This window comes from Myotis lucifugus, unplaced genomic scaffold (genome assembly GCF_000147115.1).
Source record: "Myotis lucifugus unplaced genomic scaffold, Myoluc2.0 scaffold_560, whole genome shotgun sequence".
In the NCBI taxonomy this organism is placed as follows: Eukaryota; Metazoa; Chordata; class Mammalia; order Chiroptera; family Vespertilionidae; genus Myotis; species Myotis lucifugus.
This window is the reverse complement of record NW_005871608.1, coordinates 462,323-486,529: the sequence shown is the minus strand read 5'-3', so window position 1 is coordinate 486,529 and position 24,207 is coordinate 462,323. Positions and strand designations below refer to the sequence as shown.

General features: G+C 42.7%; 1 protein-coding gene across 1 annotated transcript in view; it reads left to right on the top strand.

Annotated features, from left to right (window-relative positions):
• DMRT1 (doublesex and mab-3 related transcription factor 1) overlaps positions 1–24,207 on the top strand; it is a 93,096-nt gene that overhangs the window by 65,612 nt on the left and 3,277 nt on the right. The gene's annotated exons all lie outside the window — the stretch shown is intronic.

The following is a 24,207-nucleotide window of genomic DNA, read 5'->3' as shown; positions in this document are numbered from 1 at the left end:
AGGTGAAATATGTGTTTTAGCTCATTTTATTAATCTCCAGGTCTGTGTATCTCTTCCACCCATCTATTCCTGAGTTATATCCTTTATAACCAATCTATATATATAAAAGCCTAAGCGACCATTATGACCAGACGACCAGCTGTATGATGTGCACTGACCACCAGGGGGCAGACGCTCAACGCAGGAACTGCCCCCTGGTGGTCAGGTCAGTGCACTCCCACAGCCAACCTCCCACAGCTGGCCAACCTCCCACGGTCCCTCCCCCTGGCCGGCCCTGATCGGCCCCAATCGCTGGTCAGGCCGAGGGACTCCACCCGTGCACAAATTTGTGCACCAGGCCTCTAGTCAGTAATAGTAAATAACTCAGCACATGAATGTCTGTAATGAGTAGAACCCACTATATGAAATGAGAGAAATGTATTAGTAAGGACACTGAGCAAGCCAGATTGTGTAATTTTCCTGTTTTATGCTAATACTATTTATATTCCACTAGGGCTATCTAACAAAGTAGCACAGGCTGGGTGGCTTAAAAAAGGAAATGTATTTTCTCACAGTTCTGGAAGTTAGGAGTCTAAGATCAAGGTGCCATCAAGGTTGGTTTCTTGTGAGGCCTCACTCCCTCTTCTCCTTTGGCCGTGTGTGTGTGTGTGTGTGTGTGTGTGTGTGTGTGTGTGTGAGAGAGAGAGGGGGGGGGAGGGACAGGGGGAGAGGGAAAGAGAGAGATTGTTGTGACCTCTCTTCCTCTTATGAAATCAATAGTTCTAGTTGACAAGGGCCCTACCCTTAAAACCTCATTTAACCGCATTAAATGTCCTAACTCTAAATACAGTTACATTGGAGGCTAGGGCTTCCACATAATAAGTTTTGGGGGACAGTTCAGTCCATAACATAGAAAGGTTTACTACCTCTACCTGTCTCTTCTTGATGAGGTTTTTGGGAAATAGGAGAAGGACACTGAGTTTTGGTGGGCCAGTGTGTATAGAATGAATGAAATATCTTTCCTCGTCTAATGTCTTGCATTTGCTGACCACTCACTCACCTCCCAAGCTCTCCGACAAAAGGCAAACTTCCCATGGTTAGCATTCATGAACTAGCTGATGTCCATCACAGTTCAGCCAAATAGGAAAAATACTCTATGAAGCAGTTTCACACATCATTTTATTTAATCCTAACAACAATCTTATCACTCAGTAAGAGGTTTTATCCTCCTGACACCAACGAAACTGACACAAACTGGGTTTCCTGCAATCCAATTCAGTTCTGACACTAATTATCCAAAGTTAGCTGACTGCATAGGTTAAGGGCTTCGTTTCACACGGCTGCCCACTTCAGACACCAGCTGTAAACAGGGTCCCAGGCCACCCGCATTTCTGCCTAGCCCACTACAAACTTGAGGGTTCCTATGATCCCCCCATCAGGTTTGATGATTCGCTAGAGTGATTCACAGAACTCCACAAGCACTTTACTTACTGTTGCTGGTTGATTATAAAGGAATAGGTGTAGGTGGATGGAGGAGACGCACAGGGCAGATATGGGGTGAGGTGGAGAGCTCCCAGCTCTCTCGGGGCAGACAACACTCCAGCACCTTGATGTGTTCACCAGCTCGGAAGCGTCACAGGAACCCTGTCATTAAGGGTTTTTGAGGCTTCATTATTCGAGGCATGATTGATTAAATGGTTGGCCATTGGTGATTAACTCAATCTCTAGCCCTTCTTCTCTCCGTAATATCGGGGGTTGGGTAGGACTGGATGTCTAAGCTTCTAATTAAGGCTGGTTCTTTTTGGTACACAGCCCCCTTCCTAAAGCTATCGAGGGGCTCACCAGGAGTCAACTCATCAGAACCAAAGAGGCTCCTGTCACGCTTATTACTCAGGAAATTCTAAGGGTTTTAGGAGCTTTGTGCCAGGAGCCAGGGACAAAGATCAAATATCTTTCTGTGAGTCCGCAGGTAGGTGGAGCAAAAGTCACTGGCGCTATCTGAGAGCAGCGTTACTCACTGAATAGAGAGACCGGGTGACACAGCTGTAGTGGAGCTGGGCGGTCTTCTCTCTCCTGGTTTAAAGCTCTCAGGACACTTCCGACTTCACGTTGTCACACCTGTATCAAAACTCTTTATCTGCGCTGCTGTCTTAGACCCTCACCATCTAGTACAGGACTGCTAGTCACATGCAGTTATTTAAATTTAAATCAATTGAAATTAAAAATCTAGGTTTTCTGTCACACTAGCCGCAATTCAAGTGCTCAGTAGCAGCCTCATGTGGCTCGTGATTATTATACTAGAGCAATGGTTCGCAACCTGGCCCTTTAAATACAGTTCCTCATGTTGTGACCCAACCATAAAATTATTTTTGTTGCTACTTCATAACTGTAATGTTGCTACTGTTATGAATCGTAATGTAAATATCTGATATGCAGGATGGTCTTAGGCGACCCCTTTGAAAGGGTCGTTTGACCACCAAAGGGGTCGTGACCCACAGGTTGAGAACCACTGTACTAGAGAGCGCATAAAAGAACAGTTTGTCCTCAGACAGTTCTGTTGGACAACGCTACCGTGACAGACATATGAAGGCTCTTCTGTTATGGACTTTTATAGTGACAGGAGGGGGAATCACAGGGTTTAAACCTAAGACAGAGGAGTGACAATACCTCCTTTGCCTCCAAGTTCAAAAAGCACCATTTTAAAAGTTACTTTGTGGAAGCATCAGCCCTTATTCAAAGAGCCTGCCTGGTTGAGGAGGACTTATTTTTGGATGGACTCATTAAGGGTTGATAAACTCAGTCAACCTTTGACTATAACTGTGGTGCACACTTTTTTTTTTAATAGCAGATGAAACTGAGTGAATACACTAGAATTTGGTTGATCCTCAGTCCAAGAATGGTGGTACTTGCCCAGGGTGGATCTCTGTTTAGGTCTTTGATCCACTTTGAGTTATTTTTGTTTTCACTGGGAGTTGATTTTGACATATGGAGTAAGGTAAGGATCCACTTTCATTTTTTCTTGTTTTGCATGAGGATATCCAGTTTCCCCTGCACTATTTATTGAATGCACTATCCTTTCCCCTTGGATTGGTCTTGGCACCAAGAGGGGAGAGCAGCAGAAAGGCCTTTTCCTCTGATCATCAGAGAACATCAGACAGGGAATGCTGAATCCTCAGCACAGGCCTGTAAAGTTGCCAGTGATGATTCACCGGATCTCTGGTGAATAGATTTTCTCAGTTATTTTTTTCTTTGGTTTACTTGTCTCTCCCTCTGTCTAAACTGTATCTTTTTTCCACTCCTTACAGTTCCAAAATCACAGAGAATAGGGTAACAAGGGAAGGGAATCTTTCCCAAGTCCAGATCACAATAGAGCAGTAAGACTGGCTGATTTTCCATTTTAATTTTTTGTTGTTGTTAATCCTCACCAGAGGATATATTTTTCACTGCTTTTCAGAAAGGGAGTGAGTGAGGGAGAAACGGAGGGAGAGAGAAACATGGATGTGAAAGAGCCACATTGACCAGTTGTCTCCCACATGCGTCCCAACCAGAGGAAAGAGAGCGAACCTGCAACCCAGGCACGTGCCCCTGAGCAGGAATTGATCCCACAATCTTTCAGGGTGAGGGCCGACACTCCAACCCCTGAGCCACACAGCCAGGGCAATCTCCCATTTTTCTGATTGGAAATTTTTCTAATAGGAAGTGACCAGTGTTGATGTTTAAAACTCTCAGTTTTTAAGGGTCATCTAAAGCTGCTTATATGGAAGAGATGGCAGAACCTCTTCCGGCGAGCCCCAGTGGAAAGCCCTGAAATCCTTCTGTGTTCTATAGGAGTATTCCTGAGCAAACAGACTGCTGGAACTAAGAGCAGATAAGCAGAGAGGTTGATGCTAATGCCTGGCTGGCTGGCTGGCTGCAGCCTGTAACTGTCAATCACCCCTTAATGTTTACAGAAGCAAAAAGTCAATGTGTAGTTGTTTTAATTTGACACACTCTTGGGTTGAGAGTGTGATCGCTGGAGGGGACATTTAAGTGGCTGTGCTCCTTGTCAGCTCCTCTGAGTCTGACTCCTGTGCTAAGCGCTTTTCTGATGAGCAATAGATTGGGTTAAATACCGGGGGTAATTGCTCACGTCCCCTTACGGGTCTGCAGTGCCTTGTTCTACATTTCCATCAGCACTTGCCTGAGGCGTTGAGGTTTATGCTGCAGAGAGAGTCCGTATGTTCATTTTCATGAATCAATGTCGGTTTTTGAAAAGAGTTGTTACAGTGCTAAGTAGACTGAAATAAATTACACCCCCTTCAGACCATTGAAGTAAATCAGTGGTCTTTTAAGTAGAAATGACTTTTGTTTACTTTTGAAACCAAATGTTTGTCTCCAGAAAACAGAGGCAAATGATTTGCTCATTTTTTTTTTTTAATCCTGCAAATAGCACCTTGCCACGTTAAACCAGAGAGGAAATTCTGAGTAGTTAGTCAGGAAAGTCTCTCCACCCGCCCTCCGCCGGGAGTGACATCCTGAAGTCATTTTGAAGGCTGGAGACACTTTACTGTAATTACAACTCCAGGTCTCAGCTTCTTCTCAAACCCCTGCTCACCAGGTGCCTGCATGCACAGAGCTCCAAAAAGAGAGTGTGGCTCTTGCCCTGAACGTTCCTAAGCAAAGAAACTAAGTGTTGGGACATGTATATCTTTCATTGGATTGCTTGGCTCTGCTGCTTTATGAAGGATGTGTGCTACCTGATCCCTATTTACTCTGGTTGTTGAGAGAAAACGGGTGAAATGGCTGCATTCATGCCTTTTGCCAATTCACGTGGTCGGTAGCCTGACCCTTCATGGTTGGGACACAGATTCTGCAGTTTGTGTGGCTCTGTTATGAACCCTGTTTCATGTTTAATACTAGTCGAAAGAACTGTTTCATGATTTTTTATATTTTATTTTTGGTTCGGCCACTGTCTTCTTCCATTTACCTTTTCCAAGGGGCTTGCTAGGGCATCCTGTATAATAAAGAGATAATATGCTAATTAGACTGGACCTTGGAACAATCTTCTGGAACGACCAGTGGGTGGGGCCCCCAGGCCATGAGGCAGCCAGGGCTGCGAGGGGTTGAGCCCCTTGCACAAATTTTGTGCATCGGGCCTCTAGTGTTAATAATATCTCTCTCAGTGTAACTCTAATAATTTTCTATTTTTATTATACTTTTTCTTATTATGCTAAATATATATATATATACACATATATATATAGTTATATAAAACAAAATTTGGCACTGTAACCATTTTTAAGTGTAGGATTTAGTGCCATTCAGTACATTCTTAATGCTGTGTGACCATCTAAGGTTGCATTAAAGTTCTAAGGCAGTGATGGTGAACCTTTGGAGCTTGGCGTGTCAGCATTTTGAAAAACCCTAACTTAACTCTGGTGCCGTGTCACATATAGAAATTTTTTGATATTTGCAACCATAGTAAAACAAAGATTTATATTTTTGATATTTATTATATATTTAAATGCCATTTAACAAAGAAAAATCAACCAAAAAAATGAGTTCGCGTGTCACCTCTGACACGCGTGTCATAGGTTCGCCATCCCTGTTCTAAGGCCATCATTGTCCTGTGAAATGGAGGTGCCAGGTTGTCAACTCCAGCGTGACTTTCTGTCTAACCTGCCTCCCCCCATAGCATTCTAGGGCTATCTCCAGGGTACCAGTCACACCCCATTCATCTTGTACATGTCCCTCTACCTAAGAATCCTCTTTGTTTACATGACTGCTGGATCCTGACCTTGCCCCTGCTCGTGCCTGGATAGTTCAGTGTCTTCCTTTCTGAGGTGACCATGGTGCCTACTCTTTGCCCAGGGAACACTCTCCAGGCCACCAAGGACATTCTTTTAACTGTCTGCTCATTCCTGTTGACCTTAACTCCTAGGTTGTACCATATACTGGGAACAATCTTTACTCCCTACTTGGTGCTCCAAACTGCCCTCATTCTTCAAATCCTCTTCTTTAATTAGCCAGCTTTGAAACTCCTCTATCACAATATTTTCCAAAGTGAGTTATAATAACTGTTAATTTTCCCTAGTCCTGTTCTTTTGAAATATGAAACTTTCATGCATATACTAAAAATAGTTAGTCTTATTTTCTGTTATATACACTTTTCTCTTCATTCGTTCCCTGAACATTATCATTTCTTTATTGGCTCTTGATATATAGACCACAACTGCCTAAAGAGGGTTTTGCATTATTCTGTGTATAATTCCTAGTTCAAACCTTCATGCAAGCCTATTTTTATCATTATTTTTACAAAAAGCAATGTAAAGTCATTGGGGGGAAAAATTCAATAATACAGAAGTATATTTAAACCAGAAGTTTCATAGTGAAGTTCTATGATTCCTTTCATGTAGACATTGCACTTTTTGTGTTCCTTTCCTCCCCAATGTATGTTATGATAATACTAGAGGCCCGGTGCATGAATTTGTGCACAGGTGGGGTTCAACCAGCCTGCCCTGATCAGGGCTGATCCCTGCCCCTGGTTGGGGGATGGGGGTCAATTGGGGGTGGAGCTGGGGGGGGGGGCCGTGGCCGGTTGGCCAGCTGGCCTCACCCCCTGGTTGAACTCCTGGTCAAACTCTAGGTAGAGGGGACAATTTGCATATTAGCCTTATATTATATAGGATACATTAATACCTGCAAGAGTAGACACTATATTTATAGCTGATGTCTTTTTGGCATTCATTAAAATAACCATGAGATTTTTATCGTTTTACTATAATTAAATGTAGAATTATTCTTGTATTCCTGGAATAAATTTTAACTTGGTCATGAGGCATCATTTCTGTAATATATTGTTGGGTTCAATTTACCTTTATTTATTTAGGGCTTTTGTATTTTTAGCCATAGTGAGCTTTGCCTTTTTTCCTATTTTGTGTTATCTTACCATGTTTTTGTATCATGGTTATACTAAGCTCATAGGATGAAGCTGAAGTCATTCATCTTCTATTTTTCGGAGAAGTTCAGGTGGCACAGGAATAATCATGTCTTTGTGTTTGAATAAAATTGCCCATAAAACCATCTAGGCCTAGGTCCTTTTGCAAATGGGAAGTAAGTCTTGATTAACCTTTCTGTTTATTTTATAGAAATCTATTTAATGAGCTCTCTTCCTCATTTGTTTTTGGCAGTTGGTTTTTATTTGAAGAGAAATATCCACTTTTACTTTTATTTTCAAACTTAATGATAAAAATTACAGTGATCTTATAAATTTTTGAAAATACGATACCTGTGGTTATATCCACTTTCTCATGTTTAATGCTTTTCTCTTTATATGCTTATTTTCTTGTGTTCATGGTCAAATTTTCCAAAGATTGGTTTGTTTTATTGGCCATTTCATAGCACTATTGTATGAGTTCATTTGTTCATGTGTAGATATTGGGTGACGTATTTTACATTGTTCTTAAAGAGATTTTTGAAATTCTTTATTTCTACATTTTTCTCTCAGTTCCCACAAAAAAAGTGAGTGCTTATAGTAATGAAGCCAACTGGCTTAATGAAGTTACTCCCCCAAGGAATGGGGCAAATAAATGCCAGAGCTCGATTTCACACTCCGATCTATCCTTAAAGCTTACTCTACCCCCACCCCTTATATTATGTTGCTTGCTGAGGTATAAAGGGTCTATTTCCTACCTTGGGTTCTACTTAGAACTCCAGACAACAAGGACTTGTATGCTGTAGAATATTGGGTAGTAACTCCAAGGAGGAAGAGCGAGGGGAAGGAGAAAAGCCAACATAAAGTTGTGTCATTAGAGTCCCGGCATTAGCTCTGGAACCTTCTGAAGAGCTCCTAGAAAGCATCTTTGAATCATCCACCTGAAGATTATATATATATTGATTTCAGAGAGGGAGGGAGAGAGAAACATCAATGATGAGAGATAATCATTGATTGGCTGCCTCCTGCATGCCTCCTACTGGGGATCAAGCCTGTAACCCAGGCATGTGCTCTGACCGGGAATCAAATCGTTACCTGGTTCGTAGGTTGATGCTCAACCACAGAGTCATGCGGGTTGGGCAGGAGAAGCATTTTCCATGAGTTCCCATTCCCTCACTTCTGAGTTGCACATGTGTGCTTAAAGAAGGCTAGTATCTGTGGCATCAGAGAAGCCCTGGGGTAAGGAGTAAGTGACCCAAGGTCCACTCTTGATACAGATGCTGTTACAGGGAGTTGAGTTGGAGCTTGCACAGAGGTGTTGCTAATAGGATGTGAGTCTGGCTCTAGAGGCATCTAGCACAGTATATAAGAATATCATTTGCACTCATACATGACAGTGCATTTACCCAACTTTTTTTTCCATGAAAGTAACACACATAGCCACCTAACACTTTGGACCTGGATATTAGATAGCATGGATTATTTTTATTTTGTTAAAGTTGAAACTCATTGGGATGGTGGGATATATGATCCATTGCCGAATGGACTTCTTTTTCATGTGGGAACATCAGCCAAGGGAAGGGGAACCAGGATGACTGGTTAAAAGTAAGTCTGTTGAAGATTTTCCAGCAGATTCTAATTTATTGATGAAGTACCCCATTCTAGAGAAGATTTATTTTGGTGAGAAAAGCAGAAAAAGCACCATGCATGGGAAAGAAGCTATTTTTACCTAAAATATATCTATTTAAAGAAAAGATGAATTTAAAGCTATGAGTGCCCCTTCAGAGAATATGTGTTGGCTTTGGACTTCAGCACTGATTCTTGGTCAGATTAATTTATTTTTCTTTGTATTTGAGGCGGGGGCGAGGTACCAGCGCATAATGGTTCAGAGCATTGAGTACGGCGTCTCGCAGACCTGCACTGTCACTTAGTACCATGTGACCTTGGCCAAGTGTCTTCCTCTCTCTGAATCTTAGTTGTTCCCTCCGTAAGTTAGAGGTGACAGAATGCATTTCATTAGGGTTTATTTTAAGGTGAAGTAAGTGAAGTAATGTCTGTAAAAGGCTTAGCACTGCATATGGTTAGTGCTTAATAAGTTGTACTTTTATTGGTTTTTGAAGAATTTTATGATCTTAATTGTATGTTTCTGGTTGAGTTGGCGTCTGCCAAAGTTCTTAGAAAGGGTACGTTGAAGGTGTTCCAGGCAGCACCAATTTCAGGAAAGAAACAGAAGGATTGATTAGTAGGGTTGGACTTCTGTTGTTTCTCCTCTGGTGTCCTCACACAGTAAGCGCACATACTCATGTAGGACCTTTTCTTACTTCTGGTAACCTACTTCCCTCCTGCTTCTCCCTCTTTCTAGAAAAACAATTAGATAAATAACACGGGAAAATAATAATTGATCATATGTCTTAGGTCTGTTGATTATTTGCATTTTAAAAGGACATCAGTGTTTATTCTGAATAAATGAATCTTTAATTGTGAAATGTCAGATATTTTGGTCCTTGGGTGGCAGGCATAGTTTCAGGACAGAATCTCTTATCCCCTAAATCTCATATCACTCTCTTGGGTACATGGAATCAAGCCTGATTCATGCATCTTCGTTTTTAAAGTGCTTTAAATTTAGTATCATTCCAAATACTGTATGTATCCCTAGTATAATAACAGGCTCTGTGTCATAAAATAATACTATTCTATAATGTTTCAAATATCATAAACATTACAGAATATTTTTATTACAGTTGTCAGTTGCTTTGGAAGGTGCATGACTACTTATTAAGTTAACAAGATAATTTAGGGAATGTAGTTGCCCAAACTACACATCACCCAATGACTAAACCTAAGGAATTGTGCAGACATCTCTGTTGGATAAAGACCTGCTGTATTATAACAAATTGGCAATAATAATGAAGTGAAATGCATACTTTATCAACAAGTTAGATCTTTTGCAATGTACCATTTCCAAAAATCAAAATAGTTTTAAGTGGTTCACATTAACACTGTAACTAGATTTTAGTTAATGCTTATCTATACTAATAAAAGGGTAATATGCTAATTAGAGTGGACATCTTCTGGACGTCCATCCAGACAAAGCCACAGTGGCTGCAAGGGCCGAAGGCAGGCAGCCATGGCGGCGGCTGCGAGGCCCGGGGCTCAGGCAGCTGTGGGTTCAGGCAGCTGTGAGCCCTGGTGGCTGCAAGACCCGGGGCTCAGGCTCGCAGCCGTGGCAGCCGGCAGTGGCAACAACAGCAGGGTGATGGGTGCGGCGCCTTCCCCTGATGGACCTGGTCGCCTCCCGCAGAGGGAGGCCAGACTGCAGCTTAGGCCCGCTTCCTAGGGGGAGCGGGCCTAAGCCGTCAGTAGGACATCCCCTGAGGGCTCCTGGACCTCCTGGACTGTGAGAGGGGCAGGCCGGGCTGAGGGACCCGCCCCCCTCCAGTGCATGAATTTTTGTGCACTGGGCCTCTAGCTCTTTCATAATAGTTTACAGTCAGCCATTTCATACTTCCATCATGATAAAACTTCCTATACAGCTAACTTTTGCTTTATTCATCTAAAAAGTACCTCATAAGTCAGAGATTTGTAAAAGAGCAATTAAAAATTACTTTGGAAACTTTTTTTCAGAATATGTTTCTGTACGTAGAGTTAAAATAACTTTATTTTTGCTTAAATGAACAGAAGAACACTGCGATTTTTATTTTCTCTTTAATTCCTTAAGAGGGTTTTTTTTTTACCTGTTTTAATCTTGGTGTACATACTGTTTTGTGGACTTTTCCCCCTCAATTTATTTAACAGTTTGCTTCAAGAGCTAAGCATATACTATATGTCATTTCAAACCTTTTGCTATGAAATCACATGCAGGTACGTGTGTCTGTAGAAACACAGTTTGCTTGGCTTTTTACAAGGTGGACATCTTGTTCCTCAAAAATGCTTTTTAAAAATCAACAGTTAGTCTTAGAGATCTTTCATGTTAGTACATGAGGGTCAGCTTTATCTTTTTAACAGGTACATAGGATTCCATAGTTTAGGTGGTTCATAGTTTATTGCTTACTTTCCTTATATATTGACAATCATATTGTGTGAAACAATTGCTGCAGTTTCCTTGTACACATGTTCTGGTGTTTTTCTGGGCAGATGCTGAGAAGGGGCATTTCAAAGAGAGCCTGCTTTAGATTGTATTAAATACTACCAAAGTGACCCCACGGCTGAGCTTTCCCTGCTTCATTCCTACCAGCAGTGTATGAAAGTACCACTTTCCCTAAACATTTGCTAGCGTGGTATCATTGAACATCTACATTTTGTCAGTATGGAGGGTGCCCTTGTTCAGAATCTGGGCAGTGACTTCAACGCCAGCTGACCTGGACCATTTCATCCACCACTGTTTCCTTCTCTTCCTGTAAGAAAAGTACAAGACTGGGGTCCCAGGTCACAAGGTAGGGTCTCCAGCATAGTCCATCTCCGCCTGACAGCCAGCTTGCACTGAATCCCATCAATCTTCACTTAAAAACACCAGCTCTTACACAGGCAGAGGTGCTTGTAAAGACCCTAGTGATTGTCATCTCCGGTGGCTGTCTCATTACTGAAGGATCTAGTTTAATGGAAGACAGCCCAAAGAGCAGAAAGGAGAAGGCAACGCTACTGCTTTCTTGATGAAATGTGGGGACAACTGTGTTTCAACTTGGCTAAGAATGTGCTCTCTTCTCTGTAGGAAAGGTTAGGGACGGGTCCTCTCTGTGCTCTGAGGGGGGGGGGGGTGTCCAGGTCTGCGAGGTCACACTGGACCATAGTTGAGATTCACACAGAGAGCAGTGACTGACCTGCCAAGGACTAGATTCTAGACTGAGTCAACCAAGACACTGAAGAACCACTAGTGTTAGAAAATGCATCGTGCAAAGTTAGCTCATGATCTGATTTCCACCAAGCCATCGTCATGTGATCAGCATTTGATTCTGAGGCAGAGGCTGTACCATGTCACCGGAAGCTACATTTGTTTTTTTGTGGGTTTTTTGGTTTGTTTGTTTGTTTGTTTATTTTTGTTGTGTTGTTAATCCTCACCCAAGGATATTTTTCCATAGATTTTTAGAAAGAGTAGAAGTGGGAGGGGGAGAGACACAGAGAGAGAAACATAGATGTGAGAGAGACACATCAATTGGTTGCCTCCTGCACATGCCCAACCAGGGCCAGGAATTGAGCCTGCAACTAAGGTATTGCCCTTGACTGGAATCGAACCTGGGACCCTTTAGTCCACGGACTGACACTCTATCCACTGAGCATACTGGCTAGGGCCTGAAGCTACTACTTCTATACAGGAGCACAAAGACGGAGGAATTGATCCTCCTCCCATTTCGCAGTTGAATCCCAGTTATTGGAAAGAGCTTAGTCCATTATTGACAGAAAACATTAATGTCTCTATTAGGGAATAAAAGAGGTTAATTTCTTGCTTCGGAAGTAATCACTTGATGCTAAATTACCCAGCTCTGTTTATACTCAATTAATTCTGACTTTGAGCAGGCACTTAAACCTTTAGAACTTAAAAAAAAATGGAGAAAAAAAAATGAAGGTTTGAGAAATTGTAACAATAAGAAATCATAATACACAAAAAAATTTATTTCTGGGAGAGAAGTTGGAAGTCATTGAGCTCTCAACCCCCTCATTTTATAGATGTGGAAACAGGTATTAAACATGGCTTGCCTAAGAGACAGGGTGGTCTTAAATACAAACACCATGTGAGCCCATGAGTTTATTATTGTACTATGCACTGTTTCCCTGTTGCTCTGGCTTTAGATTTGAGCATTCACTGGACTCTGTGTTAGCTTCATTGATTGATAGGTTTCTCCTGCTGGTGGCCCTGGCCAGGCACTATGGCATTTCTGTTAGATGTATCAGGATCCCTTGATACTGATGACCGTGAGGTGCTGGAGCCTCCTGGGGTGAATTGGTTCATTTTTCATTGTCTCCATCCCGACTTCATGAAAGGTCACATGAGGTGGAATAGGGTAATTACTTATCTGCTCTGAAAACTCACCTGTATGGATTTGCTCAGAATTTGGCCCTCTTGTGCCTCTTGGGGAACATGATGCTGAGGGAGACATCCACGCACCCCCTGCTGGCTCCGTCCCTGCTGTCCGCTCTCCTTCCTCTGTCGGATGTGTACTTTGATGGACAGTGCACATCAGCTGGAATTGGATGAAGGGAAAAGCCAAGCTTTTACATTACAGAGGGGCATTATCCCCCTTTCCTCTTTTCTCCCCAGACACAAGGAACTTGGGAAATATATGATCCCTTAAACACTCTTTTTTGACACCACAGTGTCTGATAGATAGCTTTCCAATTCCCAGATCCTATTGTTCTGTTCCAGACTCCCCTGCCAGATGTGCAGGAGCCTTAGGAGAAGTCAGCATCTTCTGCATGGCCCCTGGCAGGCCCCCTGTTGTCCCCAGGATTCAGTACAACCTGGTTGGTGGAGATCTGTGATGCTGGAGGGATTTGCCTTGTGACCTGTGACCCCACACTTGTACTTTTCTATCCTCTTCTGTGCTCTACTATTTCAGGGCCCACAGGCCTCTGCAGCAAGAAGTTGCTTTTGGAAAGAATGCAGGGTTCTGCCAAGTGACTCTCACTTTATTTTCTGAAACACACAATCCGATAGGCAGCAAACAGATAACCCTTCGATCTACCAAATCAGATGATGGGTCCCTGAAGTCTCTTCTGCTTGGAAAGTAGATTTTAAAAATGTGGGACTTGGGGTCCCTTGGGTAGCTGCTTTCCTGGATTCATTTTCAGAAGGCAACAACTCAGGTGATGCTTGGGCTTGAGAGTTGTCTTTTCCAGCAAGATCACGGCTTTCTGGAGAGGAACTCAGGCAGCAACTCCGTGTATGTGCAGAAGAGCAAAGGTCAAGGCAGGGGACTCCTGGGTGAGGTGAGAGTTGGCAGGGTGAGAAACACACCAGCAAACCTACTGTAATGTCCTGTGGCCTGATCAGGGTGGACATTCCCAGGTTTGAGTCCCGAGTACATATTCTGACACTCAGCACTTGTGTGACCTTGGATGTTAATCACCCTCTCAGCCTTAATTTTTAAAATCTATCAAATGAGGATATTAATACCATCTCCCCAAAGGGTTTATGTAAAAATAAGTAAAGGACAAGGCCTGGAACATGATAGGGGCTCAATAAATTATAATGATGATTATTAATAATTATACTAATAAATAATGTGGGCTGAGCCTCATTTAACAAGCTTTGCTGACCTAAGTCAGCGCTTGCCAGCTCCTGCCTGAGGCCAGTAGTCTCTTCCTGGGAATTCCTGTTCCATCTCCCAGCGTCCACCAGCCTGCACTCATTACAGAGCAGTTCAGTCCTACAGCCCAAGGGAAGAGCTATTCCTCCAGCAGTGGCTTCTGTTTTCTGTGACTTACTTTCAGCCTTACTTTCTGTCTTTTATATCACTTTTTATTACTGTAAAAATAATACATGTTTATTAGAGCAAATTAAATCCTGTGCTGTCTGAGTTTTGACACAGTTCTAAGTACTTTTTAAATAAACAGAGGACCTTGGTTTAACATCATGAAAAATTTCTCCTTTTAACTACCAAACATATTTGTTAGCTCATTTGTGTCTTTTCCCTTTCTCCACTTTTATCTGGTTTAGTATTAGAACTAGCAGTATTTTTTAACAAAAATAAAAGTTCATTTTACTCAACCCTGTGACAAATACTTCGTTAGAATTGTGGAACCCCATTGAAACACTAGAGAACATGCGAGTTTCTGATCGTGGAAAATAATAATCTGATCATGGACCACTTACTGTTTGCTCCCTTGTTATAGAGACAGGCAAAGGGAGGAATAAATGTCACTGGAATACTTGGTATATTTTCTTTTTAATTACAACCGTTAGCATTGTTTTTTATTAATGGATGAGGAGTTGAGGTTCAGAGCTGTTAAATTATCACCCAAGATCACATCAGCAGTAGTGGCTCAGCTGGAATCTGGTCCCAGGTGTTCCTGGCAGTTTCCTTGTGAGAACAGAGACATGTTTTATTCACGGCTATATTCCCTTTATATCAACAGTGCTGGGCACAGAACAGATGCTCAATAAATATTCCGCAAATTAAGTAACCACACTGCCTTCTTTTATGCTTAAGAAGAGTTTTAGCTACTTCTTTATTAGGAAATAAAGAGGGCCCGGCCAGTGTGGCAGGCTCAGTTCCCAGTAGGGGGCATGCAGGAGGCAGCCTATGGATGATGTTCCTCTCTCATCAGTGTTTCTATCTCTCCCTCTCCTTCCTCTCTGTCTAAAAAAATCAGTAAAAACATATTTTAAAAAAAGAATAGAGGACCAACTGCGGTCATCATGTTCCTGAGAGTATTTAGCTTCCTAAGAGGCCTCTTCCAACAACTTGTACATAAAATAGAGTGTGCTCTGAAATTTGTGTTTTAAAAATTATGGTGTAATCAGAAAGCCAAACAGTGCGTAAACTTGACAATTTATGCAATGTAAGTAATGTTTCCTATCCCAGGGAAGTTTGCAGATGACTGGAAAGCATTCCCACATGTAAATTGGTCACTTTTGAGATGTTCCCTTCTGAAATTAGCTGATTGCTTAAGCTTTAAGGAGCTGAGGTCACCATTTGTTATTTGTTTGCTCTTTGCTGTAAGTTTTGAGGGCAGCCAATAATGTAGTGACACTGGGCTTGCACTCTTGTTTTCAAATTAAAGATTTAATTACCGTCTTCACTGAAGATGAACCAAGTGTGAAAATAACTGATCTACTTGGAATGTGGGATTGAGGAGGAGTGTGTGGGTTGGAGTCAGTGCCTGGACATTTAAATACTTTCAACAGTAGCATTAACGGTGAAATCAATCATATTGTGACCAAATCCTGGCCTGTTGGTTAGTCAGAGTTAATGAAATTTATTTCACCTTGTTTATCATTTTTTCAGAGCTGAAGGGTTTTTCCTTTGTAGTTATTCTGGTAGACTACAGGCTTAAATCTCCAAGATTTCTAAGGTTTGAAAGACACACATTTTTGAAATGTTTGGAGACCTGCTTTGTAAACTAGTACATGGTCATTTTGTGTTGATGTTCCAGGTGTGCTTGTGAAGAATGTGGCTTCACTCATTGTTGGGGCTGGAGTTCTGTACATGTCTGTGGAATCAAGCTTACTCACATCTCCAGTCAATCAGCAATCAATGAGTCAATCAATGATAAAAGCAGTCTCTCCAAAACCTAGCTGATAGCACCACATTACCTAGTTTTTGAAAGTTAATAGTTTTAATGAGCTTTTTTTACCATGGAGAGAGAAAAAGTCTGTATATCTTTCAGTCTTCCAGCATGTTGTTCTTACATTTCTGTTACTGTCCAGATGAAGGGATATTTGTCCAAAGACTGGGTGTAAGAATGAATTCATGTCTAATTAACTTGCCATCATTGAAAAATGATCTGTTAAACAAAAATGAGTTTTCCAAATGACTGATAATTTCTCCTGCAATTGCCAAAGTTTCCTGCTCCCAGCCTTTGATGACAGGATGTTTATAAAATAGACTAGAGGCCCGGTGCACAAAATTCGTGCACAAGGCGGGGTGGGTGTCCCTCAGCCCAGCCTGTGCCCTCTCGCAATCCAGGACCCCTCAGGTAGGGTCTCTAGGCCTGGCCAGCAAACAAGGCCTATAGGGGCTTTCCTTTCCCAGCTGCTGGCAGCTGGCCCTGCCCCCACTGCTGCCACTGCTTGTCATCTGTGCGGCACTGTCCCCCCTCCCCCACCACCAGTCACCTCCCTCTGCGGGCGACAGGTGTGGGGTGCGATCGCTTGGCTGGCCTGGGCCTCGCTCTGTGGGGGGATCGCTGGCCAGCCCCACACACTCGCCACAGCATCACTGGCCGGTGGCCTGGGCCTCCCTCTGTGGGGTGATCATGGGGCGATGGTGGTGGGGGGGACCAACCAATCGCATCGCACCCCCTTGGCTGACCTGCCAGTGCATGTCATAGCGTGGGTTGTTCTGCTGTTCGGCCGATTTGCATATTACACTTTTATTATTATAGATTTTCTTCTTTCTTGCCTTCAGGATGCTGAACCTTTCTTGAGATTCAGGTTCATTGTCACATCTGTACTCCTATACTGATTCCCCAGCTGCTTTTTAGTTTCCTTGCCAGAGCTACAACCTGGATGAACCTTGAAGACAGTATGTTAAGTGTAATAAGTCAGTCATAACAAGACCAATACTCTGTGATTCTACTTATATGAGGTACCTAGAGCAGTTAAATTCACTGAGAAAGTAGAAGGGTAGTTACCAGGGACTGGGGGAGGAGGAAATGTGGAATTATTGTTTAATAGGTACAGAGTTTCACTTTGGGAAGAGGGAAAAGTTCTAGAGATGACAGGAGGTGGTGCTTGTACAACATTGTGAATGTACTTAATACCCCTGAACTTTACATTTAAAATGGTTATAATGGTACATTTTATGTTACATATATTTTACCACAATTTTAAAAAGACACAGAAAACTAAATTCTGAAAGGAAACCACTTTTTTACTAGTGAGAGCAACAATTAAAAATTTGTCTCATGCTTTGGTAAATACCTGCCAATATTATTTTTTTTTAAATTTTTTTTTATTGTTGACAGTATAGTTCCTCCTCTTCATGTTCCCCTTCACCCACCTCCACCAAGGCCTTCACCACACTATAGTCTGTGTCCATGGGCTATGCATATCCTATATAATAAAAGTCTAATATGCTAAGTGTCCGGTTGACCAGTCAGCCGTTTAACCAATCAAAGCGTAATATGCGAATGATATGCTAAGGCCACTCAATGATGTGCACTGACCACCAGGGGACAGATGCTCTAACCAGTAGGTTAGCTTTCTGCTGGGGTCCAGCCGATCAGGACTGAGTGAGACAGGCTGGACATGCCCTGGAGCCCTCCCGCGGTCCCTCCCCAGCTGGCCAACCTCCCACGTCTCTCCCCGACCCAAATTGTGCACCGGTGGGGTCCCTCGGCCTAGCCTGCTCCTTCTCGAAATCCTGGATCCCTCGGGAGATGTTGGAGAGCCAGTTTCGACCCTATCCCACAGGCCAGGCTGATGGACACTACTGGTGCACGAATTCGTGCACCAGGCCTCTAGTATGTATATAAGTTCTTTGGTTAATCTCTCCCCATCCCTCCCCCTTCCCCTCCGAGATCTGTCAGTCTCTTCCAAGCATCCATGCCTCTGGCCCTGTTTTGTTCATCGATTTATTTTATTCATTAGATTCCACATATACTTGGACTTGAGTCCTCATTTACAATGCAGAGTCCCCAAGGAACCTGGTTCCGCACGCTCAGTAAGAGCAGGCTGAGACCCTTGTTCCACCTCTGGTCCCAGCCTGTGTTTGATGCGGCTTTTCTCTTTGCCTTGGCGCCCAGGCTCTGTATAGAGCCTCTGAGTAGTAAATATAGATGGAATTAAAGAAAACCCTTGCATTTTAAAACCCTCAAAACTGGTTTAGACTGGAGACTCTCTTTGCCATGTGTGGGTCAGCCCTGTCTTGCTACAGCATGTCTTGTGACAATTAAATTCCATGGTCATTCTCACTCTCTCATCCATTATTAAGCACCTACTTGTGTACACTGCACTGTGCTCGACAGTGCATGGTAGATACTCTCAGTTTAATTTCAGTTTGCCAGATGTTTGCCTTTTACCTTGTAGATTTTCTATTTCTGCCATGCTGTGGTTCTCCTGGCTTTTAGTCCCAGCCTGGTTCAGCCAAGTCTTGCCTCTTGGCCAGTCTCAAGAAGTGTCATGTGTAGCTGAGGTCCTGTGTGTGGTGCTGTAAAAAGCACAGAGTAACAGACTCAGGTTTCAGTTTGGAATTCATCTTAATTTTTTTAAAAAATTCTTTATTGTTGAAAGTACTACATATGTCTCCTCTTCCCCCCATTGACCTCTCCCTGCCCGATCACACCCCCCACCCCCCGCCTCACATGTCCCCACCCCCCTATTGTCTGTGTCCATTGTTCATGATCATATGCATGGACACAAGGTTGATCTCTTACCCCCCGCCCCCCCCCACCCTCCCCTGCCTTCCCTCTGAGGTTTGACAGTCTATCTTAACTTTGTCTCTTGTATATAAAGGGATAGAGTAAAAGTCACCTTTCCCTGAACATCAGAACTGAAACTTAAACATTCAGGGATATTTGAGTTGTGTGTCACTTAAAACCTTTTTTTTTCTTTCCTAACCAATGTTTTCATAAAAAATGTTATCAATTTCTTGGTCCTGTCTTAGACAGTGGAGTACAGATAGTAACTCACTCGTCTTCCCTAGAGAAGGGCCCGGGGAAAGGGACAAACATGACTGACAAGTGTATAGAGTCCTCAAGTTTACAAACTGTTTTGTCATATATCATCTCCTTGACCCTAAAAATCAACTGTGTGAGATATATTATTCTCCTCCTCTTACAATGGAAGAAACTGAGACTCAGAGGTGTTTATGAGGTGCTAGTGTCTGATGACAGACCTTGTGGTCTTTCCACACCACCTGCTTCTGTTCAGAACTGGGCTAGCCCCAGAGAAGCAGAACCCTGCCCGGAGCAGGACCCCCTCAGCCTACCTGCTGTCATCAATGCACTTACCTGATGGGAAACCCGTCTGCCGCCCCAGAGGAGAGGCCAGAGCAGGAGCAGCAGCTGCTTTCTTTCTACTGCCCCTCAGACACTGCAGAGCAGTGAAGTGGGCGGGATCAGGGGTAGGTGAGGACAGCAGAGAGGATAGAGGCTGGGAAGTGAGGCAAGAATAGGGCCTGTTTCCGACAAGCATCCAGTGCTGAGGAGCAGCACTTGCCAGGCCGTGCGTGTGGGTGACCAGATGGTAAAGTTGTGCAGGATTGTTGGCTTCTCAGCTGCACCGGCTTACGGGGGCCCCAACACTTGGCATAGAACCATCTTCAGTGCTTACTCTATCCCCATATTACAGATGAGGAAAAGAAGGCAGGGAGAGGGTAAGGGGTTTGTCCAAGGTCTTCAGACAGTAAGAGATGGTTGTTTCCAAAGCCCACACACCTCCTCCTAGCTCTGCTCTGTTGTATTTTCCCAGAACGTCTGATACACCAGCAAGCCTCAGTCAGGAACCATGAGATTGGGATCCATGAGACTCTGATCCTTTGGAAAATTGAAGCCCATGCCCAAGTACTTCCCAAGCTCCCAACTTTTAAGACAGACTTAGGCTCAAAAATGAGATTCTTCCTGCTTCCAAATACTGCTGCTGCTTGAAGAGATAGTTTGCATGATCACTGGATAACACTTTTTGTATGGTTTATAAAGCATGTCCACAGACATTCTGCTGTTGGATTTTGATTTGACACCTGCCATCTTATCACCCTCCCCCCTCAAAAAGTAAAAAGGCAGAGTGTATGTAATGAAGGAAGAGGAGTTTTGCCTTCTGGGTGACACTCAGAATGAAGTAAGCATGCTTTCCTGGGTCCTGGTGTTCAGAAAGTTCTGTGTGGCCTGGAGTGAGTAGACCTTGTACTGAATCCCGATTGGGTTCTGGCACCTTCTGGCACCTTCAAGAGCAAGAGTCACGTAACTTTAAGACATTGAGACTTAGACTGTAGGCAGATGCAGCAAGGAAACTAGCGTGTACTCAGTCATCATCACAATGACCTGCTATGTTAGCCTCATTTCACGGGGGGGAAACTGAGGGTCAGGATGCTTAAGTCCCTCACCCATAGTAGAAGGGAATTCTTCACAGAGTGCCCTGTGGTTATTTCACCAAAGAGGTAAAAAGAGCAGAGTTAGAGTGAGGATTTACCTCAGGATGTTGTTAGCAAAGAGAAGTAAAGGCCACACTATGTTTAGGTTTTGAAATGGAGTCTGTTTTCATTAAAACACAGTGAACAAGAATCTTTGAATGTTTGATTGTGTGTATTATCAGATACTTCCTCCTGGATGAGACAAGTCAGTTGAGCAAACAATAGTGAGTTAACCCCTCATATGCAACCTTGCTCCCTTTGGAAAGGGTTCAGGAAGAAATAAGTCGGTGAGAACAAAGTTCCACCACTGGCGGTGAGGGCGCAGCCAGGGGCATCACCATGGCGGGCCAGAGGTGTTTGGGGAGGTGAGAGCTAAGGAGGTTCATTGAGAGTGTGAGTCCCTGTCAGGGTGGGGTGCTGTCGGACACACTGCTCGTTTGTGGGTTTTCTTTGAGACTCCAGTTGGTTTTGGTGACCTCTCTCCTCCTCCCCCATGAGATAAGGAAGGAATTTGGGGCTCTGGCAGCTGCCATGCTGTTGTCCAGGAGAGTCTGTTGTGCAGGGGTCGGGATGGGGTGGAGGAGGAATGTCTGGCCCAAGATGATTCTGCCTGGGTCCCGGGTGCAGTGGAAGACTGAATGGAGCCCCTCTGTCGTTTCCATTGTTTGTGTACTACATTATAACAACAAACAAAAAGGTTCTTCCCTTTGTGTTGAACTCTGTCGGGGTAAGGGAGTAGGTTTAGGTGCATTATCCCCTGGTTTCTCCAGCAGTAGGAAAGCTGGTCTGTAGCAATGGCAGGGCCAGGCTGTGATCCAGTCCTCAGATTCTCCCATGTGCTACAGAAGGACGCTTGAGAGACTTCTGTTTATTTTGAGAATTAAGAAGTTGTTCTTAGTGAAGGGGGTCAAAAGAGTTTTTTAAGAAAAATGTACTAGCATTATTTTGTGAATTGTGCATGCATGTTATACAAGAAATTTAGAGGGAAAGAGTTATTGTTGCTACTGCATAAGTATGTGCTTTCTAAGTTCACTTCATTTTTAAAAATGGTAATTCCCAGTGTTTACAAGATTATGATAGTTATATCAAGGAAGAAGCACTGATAATGTACGTATTCCATTTACAGGAACTCTCACGGCTTGGCCACTTCTCTATACAATATGCAAAGTGCAGAGCTGGCCCCTCTGGACATTAGTTACTAAGATAAAATCGGTGTTAGATTTTAGAACTGACAATTAAATTTTCAGGAAAGCTTACCTCACTCCTTTTTAATTACACTTATGTGGAAAAAACATTTAATTGTTTCAAAGATTATTTTTTTTACTAGATAAATAGTAAATGGGGAAGAAAAAACTGGCTATTTTTTCTGAGCCTGTGGTTTCTAATTACATCAGTTACAGCTTAGCCTTCCTCTTAACTAGAATGCAGGCATGAACTGGAAAAGAATGAGCTAATCCATGATAGATCAGGTTGAATAAAGATCTCCATTCATATCTTTAGCTTTTATCCCTTGTTCTGAGTGCCAAGAATTAATGCTGTTTGAAAGTGCAAACTGAACCTGCCAAGCTTTGGACAGCTAAGATAATCCTAATTATTTTGAATGTTAGTGAGAAGGGCCACAGTTCCACTCTGGAAAAGAGTTCTGTTGTGAAACATTAAATATCTGCTAAGTGGTATTGATTGGACATGATTTTATTTCCAAACACTATGGTTATCATGAAGCAGAAGAATTTGTTGTTTGAGAAATATTCATCAGCTTTTCATCAGACTCTTGGGCCTGTAAACTAGGAAACTAAAGAGGCCAGCATTTTTTTTTCCCCTGTCTGCATCTAAGTGAAGGGTTGCTAGCAATTGAAAAACGCCACTTGTATTTTTATTTTTAAATGGCTTCTTAGTGAGAGTTTAATAGTATATAGAAGGAGAAATTTTTTTTCTCAAGCATGAGTATCCGGTTTTCTCACATCACTGGAAGAGAATTATTCGTTCCAGTCCATTGACTTCCAACAGATCATTCAAGTTAAAAGTCAGGGGTCTTTGCAATGTCAAAAGATTTAGCAGCTAGAGTGGTTTTTGTTTTGTTTTTCAGAGGGGTGGGGTTTTGGGCAGTACATACTACTTTCCAAAAAGAATACTGATGGTTTAGATGGTATCACTGAAATCATCTTAAGGTTCCCCTCCCTCCCAACATTCTTGGTAAGAGTGGTTATGTGTAAGTTTTTGTTTGTTTTTAAAATAATAATAAATACCCTTTAGCTTCTGTAGACAAATAGGCTACTTGAGAGAAAACAGATACCGGGCTTGCTGGTTCAAACAGGGGTCACCCTCAGAGGTTTACCACGTTCATTGTAATGTGAAAAGATCAGATGGGCAGGTTTCCCTTTTTCTTCCTGTTCAGTCTCTACTTCTGCCTCCAGAAGTCATTTCTCCCATTTCTGTAAATACTGGGAGCCTGTTGATGATTACAGGGTGGCGTAATCCTGAATTGTGGATTGCCTGTGAATGCTTCCTGACCCCAACCCAAGAGCAGCTACCCTCAGCCCCACCCCCCACCCAGCACCACAGCAAAGCACAACATCTTTACTGATGCAAATAGCGGTGTGCTGAGCATCTATGGGCCAATTATTCTTTCTTTCTTAGGGCTTATTCCCCAAAGTGGAATTACCAGGTCAGAGGGTATGAACAGTTTTATGGTTCTTATTACATGTCACTAGATTGCTGTCCAGAAAGATTGAACCAATTTCTAGTGCTACCAACCACAGCCCTTTCCTAAACAGTCCCACTGACGCTAGACATTACCATTTAAAAAATAATAATTAAGAGAAACCTTTAAAGCTGAAATGAGCCTTGTTCCGGGCTCATTAGAATCAACTTATAAAGAAAAAGGGATAATTTTGACTTTTGAATTTTTAATTGGCATAAAATTATTTACAATGATCAATTATTTCTCTTCCACCAACACAGTTTAATGAAGCTGTATTCAAATGGAGAGAGTAGCTCTAAGGATGGTAGTAAAATAGATTTTAGACTTTAGTTACTAAGATAAACAGTTACAAAATCTTTAATGCACTTGGATCTACTTTTATGAGGTGTTACCAAAATGAGTTGAACAGATACTATCCCTAATTTCAACAGTCCATTATTCAAAGACAATGCTACGCCTTGAACAGAGTAAAATAACATGGATTTAAATTTTGAGTGGAGAAATGCTTTTAAAAATAGTTGTGTTTCAAGACAGGTTGAGTTCATTCATTTGCATCTTCTCCCGTAGTGCAGTCATGCATTAAGTTTGCTTAGAGCCTCCCTAGTCTATGCAGGTGACAACACTCTGCATATTTTTGTAGCCCCAAGTCATAGAAATACTTCCCAAGAAAATATCCACAAGGCAAGTGAGAGCAAAAGGGGGTCTAGGCCCAAATTCCTTTCCTTTGCAGAATTCCTACCCCACCTCTCTTTTGTAGGCCCAAATCCCCTAAATGGGGAGTGGGAGGTGTGTGACTGGGGTGAGGGGTAGGAATTCTAGGTCAGCCGCTAACTGAAGGCAAAGGCAGGCCTGGGGCTCCACTTATCTATTCCTTATAACCTCTGCAT